This window comes from Erythrolamprus reginae, chromosome 3 (assembly GCF_031021105.1).
Source record: "Erythrolamprus reginae isolate rEryReg1 chromosome 3, rEryReg1.hap1, whole genome shotgun sequence".
NCBI classification, from domain to species: domain Eukaryota; kingdom Metazoa; phylum Chordata; class Lepidosauria; order Squamata; family Dipsadidae; genus Erythrolamprus; species Erythrolamprus reginae.
In genome coordinates, this window is record NC_091952.1 from 26,430,490 (window position 1) to 26,453,909 (window position 23,420).

General features: G+C 39.8%; 1 protein-coding gene across 1 annotated transcript in view; it reads right to left on the reverse strand.

Annotated features, from left to right (window-relative positions):
- LOC139165304 (guanine nucleotide exchange factor subunit RIC1-like) overlaps window positions 1-23,420 on the reverse strand; it is a gene marked incomplete at its 5' end in the record, with an annotated part of 229,116 nt that overhangs the window by 16,299 nt on the left and 189,397 nt on the right. The window lies entirely within an intron of this gene.

The following is a 23,420-nucleotide window of genomic DNA, read 5'->3' on the forward strand; positions in this document are numbered from 1 at the left end:
TAGCAATCATTATGGCCAGGCGGGGGTTGAACTTACCTGCCGCTGTTGGGGCGCTCTCTGGGACTGCATGTGTCTGGTGGGTGTGCACGCACCCATTGGTGCAAGATTTGGCTTCTGCACATGTGCAGCAAGCAAAATCCCATGTGAGGACACTCTCGTGCAAGAGATTTTGCCGATTTTCAGTGATTTCTTTGCTTCCCCGCATGCAATAATTAGCAATAATAACTCTGGCATAAGCCAGTGAAAGTGGTCCCAGTGGTCCTTGGCATGCTGGGCGCAGTGCCAAAAGATCTCAGTGGACATTTGAAAACCATTGGAATTGACAAGATCTCCATCTGTCAATTGCAAAAGGCCGCTTTACTAGGATCGGCAAACATAATTCACCACTATATCACACAGTCCTAGGTGCTTGGGAAGTGCCCAACTGGTGATGAAATATGAAATCCGGCATAGTGATCTTGTTTGCTATGTTGTATTGTTCATAATAATAATAATAATAATAATAATAATAATAATAATCATCATCATCATCATCATCATCATCATCATCATTATCATCATGATCACCACCATCACCATCATCATCATCATCATCATCACCATCACCATCACCACCATCACCATCACCATCACCATCATCATCATCATCATCCCTTTTTATTCTTTAGGAATTGGCATAAAAAATACATCTGATAAACAGACACTCCTATAGAGTTCTGATTCTTCACTGGAAGACTAAGAGTTAATTTGCAGATTTTTTTTTGTTGCTTTCTGTTTCTTGTTTTTGCTCATGAAGAATGGCTTGTTCTCTTGGCAGATCTCTAATAGAAATAAATGACTTTCCTTTTTCAAATCCCAAACATCTGATCACATGAGACTGTCGTCATGTAGAGTTTTGAACTATGTGGACTCAAATCCATCCCTCATATAGTGGATTAAAAGAAAAAAAGTTATCCTTGAAAGCTACAGGGAATCCGATTCTGTTACCTAACTGTAAGAGGGAAAAGGCACAGCGTATTCTTTCTATCATCCCCAAGGAGGAATAATAATAATAATAATAATAATAATAATAATAATAATAATAATAATAACAACAACAACAACAATAATAATAATTTCTTAGATTTGTATGCCATCCCTCTCTGTAGACTCGGGGCAGCTCACAGCAACGACAAAAACAATATACAGCGTAACAAATCTAATAATTAAAAGAAACATCTAAAACCCCATCATTTAAAAAACCATACAACACAAGCATACCATACATAAGACTTTGTAAGCCTGGGGGTGATGTCTCAATTCCCCCATGCCTGGGGAATTAAGTAATTTACGAAAGACAAGGAGGGTGGGGGCAGTTCTAATCTCTGGGGGGAGTTGATTCCAGAGGGCCGGGGCCGCCACAGAGAAGGCTCTTCCCCTGGGGCCCGCCAGACGACATTGTTTAGTCGACGGGACCCAGAGAAGGCCAACACTGAGGGACCTTATCGGCCATTGGGATTCGTGCAGCAGAAGACCATTCAGACCAACAGTGCCCACTTTTAATAATAACCAAGTGGATTGTTCTTCTGGTCACAGCGGTCATTGTAACCTTTTCAGTTGTGGTGTCCCGGTTGCTGATCATTGACTGCATAGCTACAGGAAGCAGGAAGCAGGAAAAGGGAGATTGAGATCCCGCTGTATAGAGCGCTGGTGAGACCACATTTGGAATACTGTGTTCAGTTCTGGAGACCTCACCTACAAAACGATATTGATAAAATTGAACGGGTCCAAAGATGGGCTGCAAAAATGGTGGAAGTCCTTAAGCATAAAACTTACCAGGAAAGACTGAATGAATTCAATTTGTATAATCTGGAGGACAGAAGGGAAAGGGGGGACATGATCGAAACATTTAAATGTGTTAAATGGTTAAAAAAGGTTCAGGAGAGAAGTGTTTTTAATAGGAAAGTGAACACAAGAACAAGGGGGCACAATCTGAGGTTAGTTGGGGGAAAGATCAGAAGCAACGTGAGAAAATATTATTTTACTGAAAGAGTAGTAGATCCTTGGAACAAACTTCCAGCAGACGTGGTTGGTAAATCCACAGTAACTGAATTTAAACATGCCTGGGATAAACATATATCCATCCTAAGATAAAATACAGGAAATAGTATAAAGGCAGACTAGATGAGGTCTTTTTCTGCCGTCAATCTTCAATGTTTCTATGTTATGCTTTGGAACAAGATGAACCTTAGTGGAGCGGTTTGTCTATATTATTACTTACTTAATGTGACTTAATGAGCCGGGGTGGTGCAGCAGGTAGAGTGCTGTACTTCAGGCCACTGAAGCTGACTGTAGATCTGTAGGTCAGCGGTTCAAATCTCATCACTGGCTCAAGGTTGACTCAGCCTTCCATCCTTCCAAGGTGGGTAAAATGAGGACCCAGATTGTGGGGGCAATATGCTGGCTCTGTTCAAAAGTGCTATTGCTAACATAAGGAGAAGGGCAGCATAAAAATCAAATAAATAAATGTGATTTTACCCTACCTATCCTCCATACCAGCGGCTGGCCTTTCTTTTGTATCTTCCTTTCGCTGAGAAGAAGTCACTGAGAGCTTCACTGGATGTGACAGAAAAGCGTTTGGGTAACCACTGGTGAGTTGAGGTGCTCAAATTAAAAACAACAGCTGCATTAAAGTTTCATCAAGACTTTTACGACCTCTTCCCCCCTGTAGATACCATATTTTTCATAGTATAAGATGCGCTGGAATATAAGACACACCTTAGTTTTTGGGGAGGAAAATAGGGAAAAGAATCTGCTTACCAGGTATTCATCTGTTTAGCATCCTTAGTCTGGTCAGTTTCAGCACATTATTTCATCCCCTGGTTAAGGGCGTAAAAAAATTATTCTGGGAGAGTAACAACGAAAGAGCTTGCAAGCCAGTAAGAGCTGAGAACATCATTAGCACCTGGAAAGAAACAGTCTGAGCAAGTAGAGCAATGTAAAAAACCCTGCAAAGATTTAGGGTTTGGAAAACATTCTTCTTTGCACCGAATAATAATGAAAGAGCTTGCAAGCCAGTAAGAGCCGGGATCATCATAAGACCATGAAATGAACAGACTTTCAGGATAAATTGACAATTGGGATTTGGAATGGGACAATTTGCCATAGTCAACTCACCACGGGACAGCTTACCATAGGACAATTCAACACGGTCAATTCATTGTGGACAAACCAGCAACTCAATGTCATTATTTAAAATATTATTTAAAATAATTGAAAATTAGGTTCTTTTTTATCATTCACATTACAGTTTGTCCCTCCTTTTGCATCCTTTTTTTATTTTATTCCACCCATTTCTTCAATATTAGTGTGTCTCCTGTCCTGTGGTGAGATGGCCACAGAGAGTTCTCCTTAGACCAAGGATAGGCAAAGTTGGCTCTTCTATGACATGTGGACTTCAACTCCCAGAATTCCTGAGCTAGCGTGATTGGCTCAGGAATTCTGGGAGTTGAAGTCCACAAATCATAGAAGAGCCAACTTTGCCTACATGTGTCCTAGACTCATTGGGGTTGATTAGGAGAAATTTCCTAGGGGCGAGAACAATCAACTAGTGGAATGGCTTGCCTTCAGAAGTTGTGGGTGTCATATCATTGGAGGCATTCAAGAAGAGGGTGGACATCCATTTGTCTGTAATGGAATAGACACTCCTGCTCAAGCAGGGGGTTGGATTAGATGGCCTCCAAGGTCCCTTCCAACTCTGTTATTCTATGTTCTATGTATGTAGGTGAAATTCCCATAAAAGGAAGGTGGGAGGGAGGAAAGTGTGAAGAGTGAAGTCTTTTTTCCCCCCAGTTCTGCTTTTGTCTCCTAAAGAGCTGGACACAGCATCACCAGTGCATAACAGTGTTAGCCTGCTCTGCTTGCGCTGCTGTAAATGCTTTAATTCTGTAGCCTTTACCGATTGAACACAAGGTCAAAATAGCAAAAGAGTGGATTGCGGGAGCATTGAAGGGTTTAAAACTCAGTATTTGTTCCCTGCTTAAAGAAAGAAAGGGGAAGAAATCCTACACAAGTGTATGTGATTCATCTCCCTTTGTGGCTCTGCTCTGCTCTGTTTTTAGTTGTTTAGCACAGCTTACAGCAAAATGGCTTACAGGTGAAGGAGCACCGGAAAATCATAAAATCATATACCAAAATGTCCTTCCTGTTATTGATTACTTCACCTTCAACTGCAACAACACACGAGCACGTAATAGATTCAAACTAAATTTAAACTACTCCAAACTAGACTGCAGAAAATACGACTTAGCAACAGCGGGATCAATGCCTGGAATTCACTACCTGACTCTGTTGTTTCTTCCGCAAACCCCAAAATCTTCCACCTTAGATTGTCTACAATTGACCTCTCCCCTTTTCTAAGAGGTCTGTAAGGAGCGTGCACAAGCGCACCACTGTACTACTGTCCTATGTCTTCTATTATCGTTACTTTCTATGTTGTGTTTTATATAAACAACTTTTCTATACTTGATTGAGAAATAAATAAAATAAATAAAATAAAATAAAATAAAATAAAATAAAATAAAATAAAATAAAATAAAATAAAATAAAATAAAATAAAATAAAATAAAATAAAATAAAATAAAATAAAATAAAATAAAATAAAATAAAATAAAATAAAATAAAATAAAATAAAATAAAATAAAATAAAATAAAATAAAATAAAATAAAATAAAATAAAATAAAATAAAATAAAATAAAATAAAATAAAATAAAATAAAATAAAATAAAATAAATAAAATAAAATAAAATAAAATAAAATAAAATAAAATAAAATAAAATAAAATAAAATAAAATAAAATAAAATAAAATAAAATAAAATATAAATAGGAAACTTAGAGATGACAGACTGAGTCCTGCAGTCAGACCTTACTTCTCCATACCGGCTCCAGAAACTGTGATTTATTTCACTGGCTGTTTATACAGAAAATGAAGGGCAGGAAGGGAGGATTCAACCAGTTGCTTCATCTACCGTGTGCTGCACAAGCATAGTTAGGACAGTATCGCTAGAAGTGAGTTGGCCTAGAGGCGACAGAAGGACGATGGGAATTGGCAATGGGAGCAACCAATTCAATTCCAGTTTTGTTTTCTGCCAACTCCAAGATGGATGGATGGATGGATGGATGGATGGATGGATGGATTTATTTACTTACTTACTTACTTACTTACTTACTTACTTACTTACTTACTTACTTACTTACTTACTTACTTACTTACTTACTTTTATTTATTTATTTACTTACATTTATTTATTTATTTATTTATTCATTCATTCATTTAACTAACTAACTAACTAACTAACTAACTAACTAACTAACCAACTAACTAACCAACCAACCAACCAACCAACCACAATCTGGGTCCTCATTTTACCCAACTTGGAAGGATGGAAGGCTGAGTCAACCTTGAGTTGCTGATGAGATTTGAACCACTGACCTACAGATCTACAGTCAGCTTCAGTGGCCTGCAGTACAGCACTCTACCTGCTGCGCCACCCCAGCTCTATATGAGTAGATAGAGTAGATCACTTCCTAAATGACTGGGGAAAGCCCTGAGTGAATCTAAACATGGTGGATGCCTTCACTGATGGTGATGGAACTTCTCAATTGGACCATTTTCCACCACTAGATTGGTCAATTCAGGAACTCAACCAGCTTTTCAGGTGGCAGTCCCAATCGCCCAGTCACCCAATCACCCGATCATAGATTGCAGGCAGCCCCCAAATTGAAATAAATATATGTTTTGAAAATTATAAAACATAAACATGATGCATCACATGTAAGAACCCATGGATCTCACCAAGTTGCAGAGAGAGAGAGGGAGAGAGGGAGGGAGAGGAAGAGACAGAGAATGAGACCTTCTTCCTTGCTTTGTGGACTCAGAGCCCTGTGTCTTGCTTTGCGGACTTATAGTTTGTTCCTTGTTTTGTGAACTCATTTCCCTGTTCCTTTGCTTCACTGGACTGCACAGAGTCAGAGGCTGCTGTGTGTGTGTTTACATGCACTAGGACTTGCTGAGAACATGGGAGTGTTTGGGGAAATTTGGAGCATTAAAGGGGAGTTTTTAAACTCTCAGCTGACTATGTTGCCTCGTCACATCTTTGAGGTATTACTATTTATTTATTTATTTTATTTTATTTATTTATTGGATTTGTATGTCGCCCCTCTACGTGGACTCGGGGCGGCTAACAACAGTGATAAAAACAGCATGTAACAATCCAATACTAAAACAACTAAAAAACCCTTATTTATAAAACCAAACATACATACAAACATACCATGCATAAATTGTAGAGGCCTAGGGGAAAATAATATCTCAGTTCCCCCATGCCTGATGGCAGAGGTGGGTTTTGAGGAGCTTACAAAAGGCGAGGAGGGTGAGGGAAATTCTAATCTCTGGGGGGAGTTGGTTCCAGAGGGCCGGAGCTGCCACAGAGAAGGCTCTTCCCCTGGGTCCCGCCAAACGACATTGTTTAGTTGACGGGACTCAGAGAAGGCCCACTCTGTGGGACCTAACTGGTCACTGGGATTCGTGTGGCAGAAGGCGGTCCCGGAGATATTCTGGTCCGCTGCCATGAAGGGCTTTATAGGTCATATAACCAACACTTTGAATTGTGACCGGAAACTTATTGGCAACCAATGCAGACTGCGGAGTGTCGGTGTGACACGTTTAGGATTAAGTTAGGTTCTAAATCAGACCAGTCTACCCTTAGCTTAGGCCCTCCATCTTAGGTTCCCTCAGATCTTTTTCTTAACTTCCCTCGAGAAAACTCAGTCAGCACCGACGACCAACACAATGGCAAGGCCAGCAGGGTTTTCCTTGGATTACCTTTTGTTTCCTTGTCGCCAGATGTTAGATCTTTGCTTGAATGAAAGACTGCATTCATATGGTAAATAACTGTTCTTTATTAACGAGGAGTAACGGTTACAGAACTAAACAAAAGACAACATGGCCGTGCCTGGCAGCTATATATATGCCGGGCTGCCAACCAATCACATTATAGTATTTTCCCGCCCAAGGAATATGGGGCGGGTACAAGGCCTAACTGTCCTCTGGACACAACACTAAGGAAGAGTTTTTGAATTCAAAAATATCAGAAAGGGAGAGAGGGAAGAATTATATATAATTTGTGACGGGCTGGCCTAACAAACCCATGGCAAGTGAGAAACAGAACCAGGACTAGTGAGGAATGGTAAAAAGATCATGAATGATTGATCGAATATCATTAGACATTAACCAGCCATTAAGAAAACTCCCCTGAGAAATGGGAAATCCATCGTTTTCAAGCCAATCTTGCTTTAGCCGATCAAGTGCAAACTGGGAGCCTGTTTCTGACTTGCGGTGAATCAATGCTTTTAACCATGACTAAAGTATGCTCCAAGGAGTCCTAGAGTAATCTGATTAGATTAGATTAGATTTATTGGATTTATATGCCACCCCTCTCCACAGACACGGGGCGGCTCACAACAATGGCAAAAACAGTACATAGTGACAAATCCAATACCCACCAATCCAATTACAACTTTAAGTTAAGAAATTCATAAAACAATCCCAATATATATATAAAAAAACAAGCACACAATCAATCAAACACCAAAACAACATGGGCAAGGGGGAAATGTTTCAGTTCCCCCATGCCTGACGGCAGAGGTGGGTTTTAAGGAGTTTACGAAAGGCAAGGAGGGTGGGGGCAATCCTAATCTCAGGGGGGAGCTGGTTCCAGAGAGTCGGAGCCACCACAGAGAAGGCTCTTCCCTTGGGTCCCGCCAGACGACATTGTTTAGTCGACGGGACCCGAAGAAGGCCGACTCTGTGGGACCTAACCGGTCGCTGGGATTCGTGCGGCAGAAGGCGGTCCCGAAGATACTAATTTAAAAATAAAACATGCATACAACTGAACCACTGAAATCCAATACATCCCCAAATTGTTTCCCAGCTGTGGTGTTACAAAACACCTTAATGCAACTCTGGTCTCCTTCAACTTCTTCCTTTCTCCCCTAAAAAGGTCAATGTGGAACTTGGGTGACGGGTTTAATGAAATCATGCTTGGCTACCTTCTATCACAGTCAAGAATACTTTAAAGTCTAAAAGTGTTCTTATAAACTCTGCTAGAGAGAAGTTCTTTGATGATGGGATGTAGCATGAGTCCAAAAGCTCAGAAGACGAAATATCTGGTTCTGGTGACCGATTCAAATTGGATTTTGTTCAAAGTGGCCTGCAGGAAAGAAGAGTGTATATGTGTGATGGGTTTTTCAGGGTTTTTAAATTATTATTCCAGAAACGGCTGTCGGGAGTTCTATTTGAAACAGCCAAAGTGTATTGCAATTGCCATTTTATTTTCTCTCTCAGTGACAAAGTTTAGTTTAGTTTAGTTTATTTAGATTTGTATGCCGCCCCTCTCCGAAGACTCAGGGTGGCTAACAACAATAAAAAACAATGTAACAAATCTAATATTAAAAAGTAATCTAAAAAACCCCAATTTAAGAGACCAATCATACCAACAAACATACCATGTATAAATTCTATAAGCCTAGGGGGAAGGGAGGAAAAATTTTCAATTCCCCCATGCCTGACAACAGAGGTGGGTTTTAAAACCTATATGGAGCCTATTAGGGCTTCTACTTATTCTTGCAATTAGCTCCATAAGGTGAAAATCCATAGATTAAGCACCCCATTCAAAGACAGGTCGTTGATAATAATAATAATAATAATAATAATAATAATAATAATAATAATAATAATAATAATAATAATTTATTAGATTTGTATGCAGCCCCTGTCCGAAGACTCAGGGCGGCTCACAACAACGATAAAAAACAATATTATAATGGTACAAATCTAATATTAAAAAAACTAAAAAACCTATCATAATTAAAAACCAAACAGCACATACATACCAAACATAAATTATAATAAGCCTGGGGGAAAGATGTCTCAAATCCCCCATGCCTGGCGGTATAGGTGGGTCTTAAGTAGTTTGCGGAAGACAAGGAGGGTGGGAGCAGTTCTAATCTCCGGGGAGAGTTGATTCCAGAGGGCCGGGGCCGCCACAGAGAAGGCTCTTCACCTGGGGCCCGCCAGACGACATTGTTTCGTCGACGGGACCCGGAGAAGGCCAACTCTGTGGGACCTTATCGGCCGCTGGGATTCTTGACCTGAGGAGTTTTTTCTGATTTGTGAGTTCCAGTTGCCTGAACTTGTTGACCCTGAAGCTACCTGGCCGAAGCTGTCTTGGACAGTGATGGGCTCCTACGGGTACGCAAAACTGGTAGAAAAATTTTGACCAGGTATGCAGAAACGGTAGAATTATTTTGAATTTTTTTTCTTTTTTCCCTTCTGGACTCTGGGTATGTTTTTCCTATCGCAGTAAATGAGGTTGAATGTGTATAATGTTAGAAGAGCTGTGCGTGTGTGTATATGTATGTACATATACACACAGTTACAGTAGATAATGTATATTTTTGCGTGCCTGTGTGTAATATATATATATACACATATGGCATATATACATCGAATTAAATATTATATTTTGGATGTTCAGTAATAGTAAATAGATAGGGAAATTGTATCTCTTTGAGGCGAGGAGAGGCCAGGCACCCTAACCCTAACCCAACACCTTGATGTGACTGACGTCAAGTTGACCACCTTTAAGCCAGTCACATGAGCTTTAAACCACCCCAGGTCACATGATTGTCAAGTCACTCCCACCTGGTCACATGGCCATCAAGCCACACCCACAAAATAAACCATACCCACAGTGTGGTAGTAAAATATTTTGCAGCCCTTCACTGGTCTTGGAGCTTCAGTGTTGCCATACCGGAACTGAGGGATAGGGAGGGGGGAATTGAGATAGTTGGGATGTTGTAGCCAAAATAAAATACTTTCTTTTGGAAAGCAAGGACATTTTCACACCTGGTTAGATGAAGGAGGAATGATATTACCAGGCAACAAGATGGAGCTGTGATTGGACCCTGTGACTGATTGTTTTGAGACAGTGAAAAACTTTTGCTTTAATTAGTTGAAATCTGTGGGAACCCTCCGAGTTGATTTTCACCAGATCTGTGCCAATATAATACTGTATACATTCAATAAATAGAGCCGTGGTGGCGCAGCAGGTAGAGCGCTGTACTGCAAGCCACTGAAGCTGACTGTAGGTCAGCTGTTCAAATCTCATCACCGGCTCAAGGTTGACTCAGCCTTCCATCCTTCCGAGGTGGGTAAAATGAGGACCCGGATTGTGGGGCCTGTAGCAGTTTGTAAGTGGTTAAAGTCCGTTAGAACATTAACCCCGTGGAGGAGATGGATTAAGTCTTGAGTCATTTGTTCAAAAACAAGATTTCGTTTATTATAAAAGTAGAAACATAAAACATGTCTCGAGGGACAACACAACAAATATGTCTTCACATGATAGAGGTAAAAGGAGAATGGAGTTTCAGGATGAAGAAGAAGGAAGTGATGTTAGTTTTTTGGCAGGATATTACATCATAATAGGAGGATCTTAGTAAGGGACACAAAGTTAACTCTTTAATTACTGAATGTCTCTGGGGCTGGCAATATTCAGCGTGACAGGGCAATATGCTGGCTCTGTTAAAAAGTGCTGTGGCTAACATGTTATAAGCCGCCCTGAGTCTAAGGAGAAGGGCGGCATAAAAATTCGAATAAATAAATAAAACTATTCTTTGAGGAATCTACCTGCCTCAGAGTTTTGCTTGCTTTGGGTCTGCTACTTGAAACCTTGACAGAACTATTGGCTCAGTGTCACTTGTAATATATGCATCAAAGCCAAACTGGATTTCTCATTCCCAGGCAGAAGAACCAGAAAACAAAGAGAGTCTTCATCATGATTGAATCTAGAAGGGCATTAAGAAGCACGAGCGTGGCATCTGTGCGGCTAATTTATCTGAAAGGTTGAAATCTCCTGTGGAGGGTTGATTCATCATTCATTGATTTCTTTTTTGAAAAATGAGATTTTCTACACACGGAGTCACTGTTCTGACTCCTCGACATATGTCCCGATTACAGCTCATGATGTAATGGTTCATTTTTCATAATACTGGGAATTAATGTTAGACATGAGTTGCAAGAATTGAGTTATTAGGCTTCAGCCATGCAGGGTTATTACAGAATCGGGAATCTGAAGCAAACTTTGAGAACTTAAAAATGCAGTTTCTTCTCTTTCCGATTTAAAATTCCAAAACATGGAAGTATAAAGGATTCGACATCTGATTGGGAATGCCTGTGTGTACCAAATACTCTATAACAAAGCTTTTACTTCACATGCAGGAGAAATAATTTGTAGTCTTATATTCCTAAAACTCTCGATTCCAGCATAACTTTACCAAGCCAAAGTATAACCAATCCTATCATCCCTCATCCCTCATATCTATCTATCTATCTATCTATCTATCTATCTATCTATCTATCTATCTATCTATCTATCTATCTATCTATATCTATCTATCTATCTACCTACCTACCTACCTATCCATCCATTCATCCCTATCTATCTATCTATCTATCTATCTATCTATCTATCTATCTATCTATCTATCTATCCATCCATCCATCTATCTATCTATCTATCTATCTATCTATCTATCTATCTGCCGCACGAATCTATCTATCTATCTATCTATCTATCTATCTATCTATCTACCTACCTACCTACCTACCTACCTATCCATCCATTCATCCCTATCTATCTATCTATCTATCTATCTATCTATCTATCTATCTATCTATCTATCTATCTATCTATCTATCTATCTATCTATCTACCTACCTACCTACCTACCTACCTACCTACCTATCTATCTATCTATCTATCTATCTATCTATCTATCTATCTATCTATCTATCTATCTGCCGCACGAATCTCAGCGACCAGTTAGGTCCCACAGAGTTGGCCTTCTCCGGGTCCCATCAACTAAACAATGTCATTTGGCGGGACCCAGGGGAAGAGCCTTCTCTGCGGCGGCCCCGACCCTTTGGAACCAACTCCCCCCAGATATCAGAGTTGCCCCCACCCTCCTTGCCTTTCGTAAGCTCCTTAAAACCCACCTCTGTCGTCAGGCATGGGGGAATTGAGACTTTCCCTCCCCCTAGGCTTATAAAATTTATGCATGGTATGTTAGTATGTATGATTGGTTTCTAAATTGGGGTTTTAAATTAACTTAAATATTAGATTTGTTTACATTGTACTATTATTGCTGTGAGCCACCCCGAGTCTGCGGAGAGGGGTGGCATACAAATCTGATAAATAAATAAATAAATAAATAAATAAATAAGAAATAAGAAAATAAAAAAATTCTTTATTTCTATCTATCTATCTATCTATCTATCTATCTATCTATCCATCCATCCATCCATCCATCCATCCATCCATCCATCCATCCATCCATCCATCTATCTATCTATCTTAAATCCAACATTAGCCTCCGGGCACAATTCAAGGTGTTGGTTATTAACTATAAAGCCCTATATGTCTTAGGGCCAAATTATTTACGGGACCATCTCCTGTCACATACCTCCCAGAGACCAATTAGAGCACACAGAGTTGGCCTCCACCAGGTCCCGTCAGCTAAACAATGTAAGTCGGCGGGACCGCGGGAGAGGGCCTTCTCTGTTGCCGCCCCAACTTTATGGGATCAACTCCCTCCCAAAGTCCATAAGGCTCTCATCCTGCTGGCCTTTCATAAGGCCATAAAGACCTGGCCATGCCGGCAGGCCTGGAGGCCCTAAATCAATCCACTAGCTTGTCCATATATATGAATTTGGTATGAATGATTAGTACGTGTTGTTGAATTGTTTTTAAAATTTTAATTAGGATTTTACTAATTGCTCATTTTCTTCAACTTCTTTTTATTATTGTCATTGTCATTGTAATTTTATATTGTTGTGAGCCACTCTGAGTCCTTCAGGATTGGGTGGCATAGAAGTCAAATTAGATAAGTAAGTAAGTAAGTAAGTAAGTAAGTAAGTAAGTAAGTAAGTAAGTAAGTAAGTAAGTAAGTAACATCCTGATTAGTTGATGGGATAACACCTTGAGTAATTGATGCAGTTGATGTATGCAGATTAGTTGATGTTTGCAGATTAAGGGTGACAGCCTGAGTAGTTGTGGCAGTTGATGTCAGCAGACTAGTCAGCTGTTTTGTAATGTATGTCCGTGGTGTAATATCCTGGGTTTTGGTTTGGCTCTGAGTTTGTGGTCTGCCTATGTGTTTATGGCATGTGTCAGTTTCCTTTGTGTGTGTGTGTCGGAGGGGGGTGCAGCAGTTGGAGGTGCCACTGTGGTTTGGTTTCTGGGAGGTGGTTTTAATTTGTCTGTGGAGTGGGTATGGGTTTGGGTCTGGTGAGGGTGATTGGGGGTGGCTTCCTGTGCTGTTCTGGGTCTTGTGTCAGGATGTCACCCCTAATCTGCAAACATCAACTAATCTGCGTACATCAACTACATCAATTACTCAAAGTGTTACCCCACCAACTAATCAGGATGTTTACCACCCAACCAACCTGCTTGCAGCAGCTGAGCCAACACTCCACACCCACCCAGCAGTATTTATAGAGGGACGGCATACCACGCTTTGTTCACCCGAGCACTTTTAGAATACAAGTTTTTGATCTACGCAGAAGAAAGCTGAGCTATACAACAAGTCAGAGAATAGGAAATCCTGCTGTATTATATAGAACATTGATGAAATAAAAGGAATTACACAATGCGCTTCTAAGCATGAAGGTTTTGATCTATTGGTAGAAATCTGGGTCATTTGTAGTATATGGAAAGGGGGTTCTGACTCCTCGTTCCTCTGAATTCTTTTTTGAACAAAATATTTAGTTAGTCATAGAGTTTTGGTGAAAAGCGTATGGATTCAGTTTATTGCATTTGTGTCGTATTTCCTGGGGGGTTGGGATTCTCTGCAGATGCCCAGCAGTGATGATCCCTGATACTGGTCTCACCTGTTACAGATATTTATTTAATTAATTAATTAATTAATTAATTAATTAATTAATTGGATTTGTATGACGTCCCTCTCCGAGGACTCGGAGCGGCTCACAACATATATAAAAGAACATAGTAATGCATCTAATCCAATTAATATAATTTTAAAAACCCTTAAAAATCCTAAAACACTTTAAAACATTCATTATCATTCTCTCGGTTAATCACACTAAAAAACACTCATTGGTCAGGGGGAGAGATCTAATGGCCCTAGGCCTGGTGACAAAGATGAGTCTTTAAACTTTTAGTAGGTATATATATATACCTACTAAACATATATATATATATATATATATATATATATGTTTTCGTAGATTTTCACGGGTACAGGTATGACGGTCTTGGTATATTCGGGTTTCTTCCTGTGTAGGATTTGGAAATTTTTGGCGACATTTCAATGAGGTCTCACTCGTCATCTTCAGGCTGGTGTTTCTGTCCTTGTTCTCAGGTGAACACTGCGAGACCTGAGCTGCATTCCTTCTATAAATACTGGTGGCTGGGTGTGGTTTGATGGCTCAGCAATTGCCTGCTGTGTAGAAACTTCCTGGTGAGTCAGTGGGGTAACAATTGGGGTCGTTGATGTAGCTGAGGTATGCTGATTAGTTAATGGTTGTAGATTAGGCGTGATATCCTGAGTAGTTGGAACTTGCAGGCTACTTGATTGTTTTACAATGTGTGTTCTGAGTCTGGTTTCTATGGCTGGGATACGTTTGGGGGCTGGTTTCCAGATGTCTGGTAAGCGAGAGGTATCATCCCGCTTGTTCATATTTTGGGGATGTTTTTCTATCTCAATGGCTTCCATGATTATTCTTTTGCTGTGTTCTGTTTTGTGTTCTGTTTTGGAAATTAATTTGGTACTGTCAAAATCAATTTCATGTCCTGTAGTTTTAAAGTGTTGGAAAAGGGAGGAGGTTTTTTCTTTTTTCTTTAATGCATTCTTATGTTCTGCAACACGTGCAGAACCATTAACTAATTAACTAACCACAACCACAACCATTAACTAATCAGCATACCTCAGCTACATCAACGACCCCAATTGTTACCCCACTGACTCACCAGGAAGTTTCTACACAGCAGGCAATTGCTGAGCCATCAAACCACACCCAGCCACCAGTATTTATAGAAGGAATGCAGCTCAGGTCTCGCAGTGTTCGCCTGAGAACAAGGACAGAAACACCAGCCTGAAGATGACGAGTGAGACCTCGTCGAAATGCCGCCAGAAATTTCCAAATCCTACATGGGAAGAAACCCGAATATATCAAGACCGTCATATATATATATATATATATATATATATATATATATATATATATATATATATACATACATACATACATACATACATACATACATACATACATACATATACACACAGTAAAATACATGATGAAGGTTATAGAGGAGATACTCATAGTAAAATATATCTAAGAAAGATTAGAAAAGAAGATATAGGAATAGAACATATCAATGAAAGACTAGAAGAAGAGATATAGGAATAGAAGAAAGGTATAGGAGATATAGGAGAGCAATAGGACAGGGGACGGAAGGCACTCTAGTGCACTTGTACTCGCCCCTTGCTGACCTCTTAGGAATCTGGATAGGTCAACCGTAGATAATCTAAGGGTAAAATGTTGGGGGTTTGGGGATGACACTATGGAGTCCGATAATGAGTTCCACGTTTTGACAGCTCGGTTACTGAAGTCATATTTTTTACAGTCAAGTTTGGAGCGCTTAATATTAAGTTTAAATCTGTTGTGTGCTCTTGTGTTGTTGTGGTTGAAGCTGAAGTAGTCGCCGACAGGCAGGACGTTGCAGCATATGATCTTGTGGGCAATACTTAGATCTTGTTTAAGGCATCTTAGTTCTAAGCTTTCTAGGCCCAGGATTGAAAGTCTAGTCTTGTAGGGTATTCTATTTTGAGTGGAGGAGTGAAGGGTGAAGTATCTTTGGACATTTTCAAGGGTGTTAATGTCTGAGATACGATATGGGTTCCAAACAGATGAGCTGTATTCGAGGATGGGCCTGGCAAAAGTTTTGTAAGCTCTGGTAAGTAGTGTGAGATTGCCAGAGCAGAAGCTACGTAGGATTAGGTTTACAATTCTTGAAGCCTTCTTGGCTATGTTGTTGCAATGGGCTTTGGCACTTAAATCTTTGCTCCCCCCAGAGATTTGTACTGCCCCCACCCTCCTCGCTTTCCTCAAGACCCACCTATGTCACCAAGCTTGGGGCAATTAGACCTTGCCCCTCTGACCAATAAATGTAATGTATGGTGTGATTGGACTGTATGATTGTGTATTACATTAGAGCTTTTAGTTGTATTTTAAATTATTAGATTTGTGCTACATGTTTCTGTTTGTATCTATTCTGTGAGTCGCCCCGAGTCTTCAGAGAAGGGCGGCATACAAATCTAAATAATAATAATAATAATAATAATAATAATAATAATAATAATAATAACAACAACAACAACAACAACAACAACAATAACAACCTGTACTGTACCAGTATCGTTAATAAATATCTGCATTGGTTGCCGATCGGTTTCCGGTCACAATTCAAAGTGTTGGTTATGACCTATAAAGCCCTTCATGGCACTGGACCATATTACCTCAGGGACTGCCTTCTGCCGCACGAATCCCAGCGGCCAGTTAGGTCCCACAGAGTGGGTCTTCTCCGGGTCCCATCAACTAAACAATGCCGCTTGGTGGGACCCAGGAGAAGAGCCTTCTCTGTGGCGGCCCCAGCCCTCTGGAACCAACTCCCCCCAGAGATTAGAATTGCCCCCACCCTCCTTGCCTTTCGTAAGCTACTTAAAACCCACCTCTGCCGCCAGGCATGGGGGAATTAAGACTTTTTTTCTCCACCTAGGCTGTTACAACTGTATACATGGTATGTTTGTATGTATGTTTAGTTTTTATATATTAAGGGGTTTTAATTTGCTTTTAGTATTGGATTTTATTGTATATTTTCATGATTGTTGTTAGCCGCCCCGAGTTTTCGGAGAGGGGCGGCATACAAATCCAATAAAACTTGAAATATAACTTAGCTATTCTCAAAAATCTAACTTCCTGGAGAAGTTGACCGATCTATTTGTCTCTGCATTCCCTACTCTTTTTTCGTGTCCCTCCCAAGAAATGATTGAGAAGCACCTACTTGCTAGAAAGGAAGATCCATTAAAAATTTAGACCTAAGGTGTGAGATTTGGGTAACACAACAGCTTGATAAATTATTGTTAATAATAGTATCCTGCAAATGTGCTCAAGGTCACTTCTTGGACTAATAAGATAGCATGTAAAAATAAAGTGACAACACAATAATCATTCAAAGCTGTAATTGCACTGTTAGACTGAGTGTATTTTTTAAAAAAAATAATGGATTTTATAATGTACTTCAAGAAATAGTACATTATTTATTAACCGTGTTTGCTGGTTCCTAGCATATCGTTTTGAAATTCAAGGGGAAATCAGAGGTACTGTACTTTGTTAACTACCAGGGTGATATGAAGTGAATGTGTTAGCAATTTTTATAAGGCTTTTATTTTTTATTTTTTATTTATTTAAAAGAGACAAACATCAGCCTCTTCATAAGCACGATCAATACCTTGAACCCTGACAATGTCCCAGGACATAAATTCCACATCTGTTTTAGCAGTTGTGATGTTCTATAATTATTTAATTGAAGACATGCATGAAAGAAGAAAAAGAAGAGTAAAAGGACCTATGTCATAAAATCAACAGCCCATCACTGTCTGTAATTTTAAAAGATCTGGAATTAAAAAGAAGAAAGTGTCTGGATATCTCAAACTCAACATTTATTAGCAAATGGGGTTGACACCCAATTCCCAGCAATTCTTCAGCCTTGGTCATGGCCTGTTCAATGTCTAAATTCACTTCCATCAACTCAAAAGGCACATCAGATGCCTAAAGTGAGGAAAACTGCATGGGGAAATCCTACCTGGAACAGAATTGCCGCTCGATACTCTCTGTCTATACAGTCAAGATATTGCGATGGAGTTTGAACTAGAGATATAACAAGCAGGAAGAGGGAGATTGTGATCCCCTTATATAGAGCGCTGGTGAGACCACATTTGGAATACTGTGTTCAGTTCTGGAGACCTCACCTACAAAAAGATATTGACAAAACTGAACGGGCCCAAAGACGGGCTACAAGAATGGTGGAAGGTCTTAAGCATAAAACGTATCAGGAAAGACTTAATGAACTCAATCTGTATAGTCTGGAGGACAGAAGGAAAAGGGGGGACATGATCGAAACATTTAAATATGTTAAAGGGTTAAATAAGGTTCAGGAGGGAAGTGTTTTTAATAGGAAAGTGAACACAAGACAAAGTGGACACAATCTGAAGTTAGTTGGGGGAAAGATCAAAAGCAATATGAGAAAATATTATTTTACTGAAAGAGTAGTAGATCCTTGGAACAAACTTCCAGCAGACGTGGTTGGTAAATCCACAGTAACTGAATTTAAGCATGTCTGGGATAAACATATATCCATTGTAAGATAAAATATAGGAAATAGTATAAGGGCAGACTAGATGGACCATGAGGTCTTTTTCTGCCGTCAGTCTTCTTCTATGAAATGTGCCATATACACACACCATCAGCAGAGAAAAAACAGTGGAAACTGAAGGATGAAAACATATAATATGGAAACATTAAGAGTCTGGATGAAGATGATCACTGCAAATACCTGGGCATCCTTCAAGCTCCATCAAGCATACCCAAAGTCAAGAAAAAGGTTAGAAGCGAAGACATCATGAAAGTGAAAAAGTTCTTGAAGTCCAAACTCAGTGGAGGAAATTCTATTGAGGCAATTAGCACCTGGGCAGTTCCAGTCATTAGATACACAGCTGGAATAGTTGATTGAATTCAAGCAGAACTAAAAACCCTAGATAGGAAGACCAGAAAAATAATGACAATGAATCATGCCCTTCATCCACGCAGCGATGTTGACGGATTCTACTTACCAAGCAAAATAGAAATACGTGGAGCTTTGCAAGTAGACCAGGCAGTTGAAAAGAGGGGGGGGGGGGGAGAGCATTGGAAGAATATCTAAAGGACAGAGAAGAAGATGCAGTGAAACTAATATACAGTGGTACCTTTACTTACAAACTTAATTTGTTCCGTGACCAGGTTCTTAAGTAGAAAAATTTGTAAGAAGACGTAATTTTTCCCATAGGAATCAATGCAAAAGCAAATAATGCGTGCAATTGGGGAAACCACAGAGAGGGTGGAGGCCCTGTTAGCTCCCAGGAGATTCCTAGAAAGGCCCCACAGAGGCTTCTCCCCAACTTTTCCGGCCCTGTTTCCTCCCAGGAGATTCCTACAGAGGCCCCCACAGAGGCGTCTCCCTGACTTTTCCAGCTGTGCTTCCTCCCAGGCGATTCCTAGAGAGGCCCCCACGGAGGCTTCTCCCTGCCTTTTCCAGCTCCGTTTTCTCCCAGGAGATGCCTAGAGAGGCCCCACAGAGGCTTCTCCCTGCCTTTTCCGGCCCTGTTTCCTCCCAGGAGATTCCTAGAGAGGCCCCCATGGAGGCTTCTTCCTGCCTTTTCCAGCTCTGTTTCCTCCCAGGCGATTACTAGAGAGGCCCTCACGGAGGCTTCTCCCTGCCTTTTCCAGCTCTGTTTCTTCCCAGGAGATTCCTAGAGAGGCCCCACAGAGGCTTCTCCCTGCCTTTTCCGGCCTTGTTTCCTCCCAGGAGATTCCTAGAGAGGCTCCACGGAGGCTTCTCCCTGCCTTTTCCAGCTGTTTCCTCCCAGGAGATTCCTAGAGAGGCCCCACAGAGGCTTCTCCCTACCTTTTCCAGTTACAGTTTCTGAGGCTCGGATTTGTAAGTGGAAAATGGTTCTTGAGAAGAGGCAAAAAAATCTTGAACACCTGGTTCTTATCTAGAAATGTTTGTAAGTAGAAGGTAGAGGTACCACTGTCCCAGGAAGGCATACTGCATACTAGAGTGACCAAGCTGGCCTACAAGAAAGACCCAACAAATAATAGAAAAGAGCAGGAAAATTGAAAAAAAGCAAAACCAAAAACAGAGGAGCTAATTTTGCTTGGAAAAGACCAAGTCTTAAGAACAAATACATACAAAGCCAGAATTGGGAAGATAGCAATAGACAGCAAAGAAGCTGAGGGAACAGTGGATTACATAGTTAGCTGCTCATAAGGAGATTGTATAGACCAGTGTTTCCCAACCTTGGCAACTTGAAGATATCTGGACTTCAACTCCCAGAATTCCCCAGCCAGCAAATGCTGGCTGGGGAATTCTGGGAGTTGAAGTCCAGATATCTTCAAGTTGCCAAGGTTGGGAAACACTGGTATAGACTGACTGCAATAATGATACAGTAGCAATAATGATTTCTCTTTTTTTGCTTATGCATTGCAGGATCTAAGCTACTGCAATGCAGAATGTTGGGTTTAAACATTTATTTTAAAAATATTTTAGGCTGGTATTGTGTTTCTCTTTTATCCCAGGTTTTTATTTTTGTATGTGTGTTTGTGTGCATGTGCATGCATGTGTATGGCACGTGCCAGGACAACTCTGTATTTTTTCTTGGCATGTTTGAAGTAACTTGCCATGTTTGCTGGATTGAGAGAGTGGGACTGCCTCACTTTTTTTGCCTAAACTCACAGTGTCCCAATTTGTACATTAACCACTGGACCAAACTGACTCTTTAATTATGCTAATGGGTCAAAGCTTATTGTATACTAGTCAAAAAGGGGACTGTGAAAATATTTACTGGTCTCTCGCATCCTGGACATAAATTGTTTCAATTCTTACCCTCAAAACAACGCTATACAGCACTTGCACACCAAGACAACTAGACACAAGAACATTTTTTTCCTGAATGCCATCACTCTGCTAAACAAATAAACCCCTCAATACTGTCACTAAGACTGCATTACTATTATCATCTGCACCTCTATAACTGTCTGGTTTGGTGCTGCAACCCAACAGGACCGACACAGACTTCAGAGGATAATCAGAACTGCAGAAAAAACAATTGCTGCCAACCTGCCTTCCATTGAGGACCCGTATACTGCACGAGTCAAAAAGAGGGCGGGGAAAATATTTACTGACCCCTCACATCCTGGACACACACTGTTTCAACTCCTACCCTCAAAACGTCGCTACAGAGCACTGCACACCAAGACAACTAGACACAAGAACAGTTTTTCCCCAAACACCATCACTCTACTAAACAAATAATTCCCTCAACACTGTCAGACTTTACTAAACCTGCACTACTATTCTACTAGTTTTTCTAATCATTCCTATCATCCTTTTCCTCTCAATTAGGACTGTATGACTGTAACTTGTTGGTTGTATCCTAAGATTTTTATTAATATTGATTGTTTCCTCATTGCTTATTTGACCCCTATGACAATCATTAAGTGTTGTACCACATGATTCTTGACAAATGTATCTTTTTCTTTTATGTACCAAGACAAATTCCTTGTGTGTCCAATCACACTTGGCCAATAAAATTCTATTCTATTCTATTACTATTACTATTATTTTTTCTCATCGTTCCTATTACCCATCTCCCCTAACGTATAACTATATGACTGTAACTTGTTGCTTGTATCCTTATGATTTATATTAATATTGTTTCCTGATTGATTATCTGTACCCAATGACAATAATTAAGTGTTGTACCTCTTGATTCTTGACAAATGTATCTTTTCTTTTATGTACATTGAGAGCATATGCACCAAAGACAAATTCCTTGTGTGTCCAATCCCATTTCTCTTCTCTTCTCTTCTATTCTATTCTATTCTATTCCATTCTTATATAGTAATTATATACTACTGCTTTACTTTTATACATATATGTCAGTGGTGGGTCCTGAATTAGTTTGCCTCTGATTTGTGTGACGTGTGTGTGTAACATATTTTTGTTGATAATGAAAAAGAAGGGAGACTAGTATACATCTATTTCAAGCTTTTTTGCTCTCATCAGTTAACCATACCCTTACAGGGATTTGAACCTGGGCAGTCTGCCTGTAAGGCAGTAGCCTTAACCTCTAGGCCACAGATTTTCCTCCTGTCTCACCGTACTAGGGAAGAGTTATATGTTTTTTTTCTCTTGAATCACCCTGGAATCCCCAAATATGGGAGGGAGCATACTGTTTCCTTTTTGCTACTTGGCCCCTTCAGGGGCCATTCAAGGTAGTTAATTTTTATTGCCGACAAATTATATTCCATATGTGTAACATATAGTTTGTTGGCTATAAAAATTAACTTTTTAATAATTGAATTTAAAAATTGAATTTTTATTCAATTCCTAAATCCTCTAGACACCCATCTGGGAAAATCATGTGGATTGTATGAATGCCAGATTTACCCATGGTTGCAATAAAGGATAAATTTGGAAATTATGACGGAACCCTCATCTCAATCCTAATTCAGATGTCGGAGAATGGTGCAGAAAACCTTGGACCATGTTTTTTTATTCGTTGTGTTCTTTTGTTGTGTCATCTGTACAATTAAACAACAAACAATTACTGTGAGTTCTGAGTTAACTGGGAAATGAAGACAGCTTAGAAACATAGAAACATAGAAGACTGACGGCAGAAAAAGACCTCATGGTCCATCTAGTCTGCCCTTATATACTATTTCCTGTATTTTATCTTACAATGGATATATGTTTATCCCAGGCATATTTAAATTCAGTTACTGTGGATTTACCAACCACGTCTGCTGGAAGTTTGTTCCAAGGATCTACTACTCTTTCAGTAAAATAATATTTTCTCATGTTGTGTCTGATCTTCCCCCAACTAACTTCAGATTGTGTCCCCTTGTTCTTGTGTTCACTTTCCTATTAAAAACACTTCCCTCCTGAACCTTATTTAACCCTTTAACATATTTAAATGTTTCGATCATGTCCCCCCTTTTCCTTCTGTCCTCCAGCTTCAAATTAAAATAAGAAAACTAACTTCCAACATCTTTGCTCTTGCCCTCTGTTGATGTAAGGGAATAGTGTGTCACAGCACTAAAAACAGCTAGACTTTGTTCTATTTTTAAAGTCACCCAAGTATTAGGAGTGAGCACCATTTGTTAAAATATCAGAAACGTCTTATTTACATGTTACTATTTAGAACATTTGGTACCCCTGTTCTGGGGTTATTATGTTAACCATCAAATACAGTTCACAAATTCCTTAAATTAAAAAAATGGTGTGTACCATGTTTGCTTGTTTGTATGCATAATTATAGTTTCTGATTGTGCATGTTTCAAATGAAGTGGCTTTTGTTTTTCACAATGTAATGGATCTTAACAAAATTATGGCCTATAACACTATTTTATACCTAGAAAGGGACTGGCCAAGGTATATCATTCAGTGGAGCTGTAGGCATCCCATCAAACTCTAACAG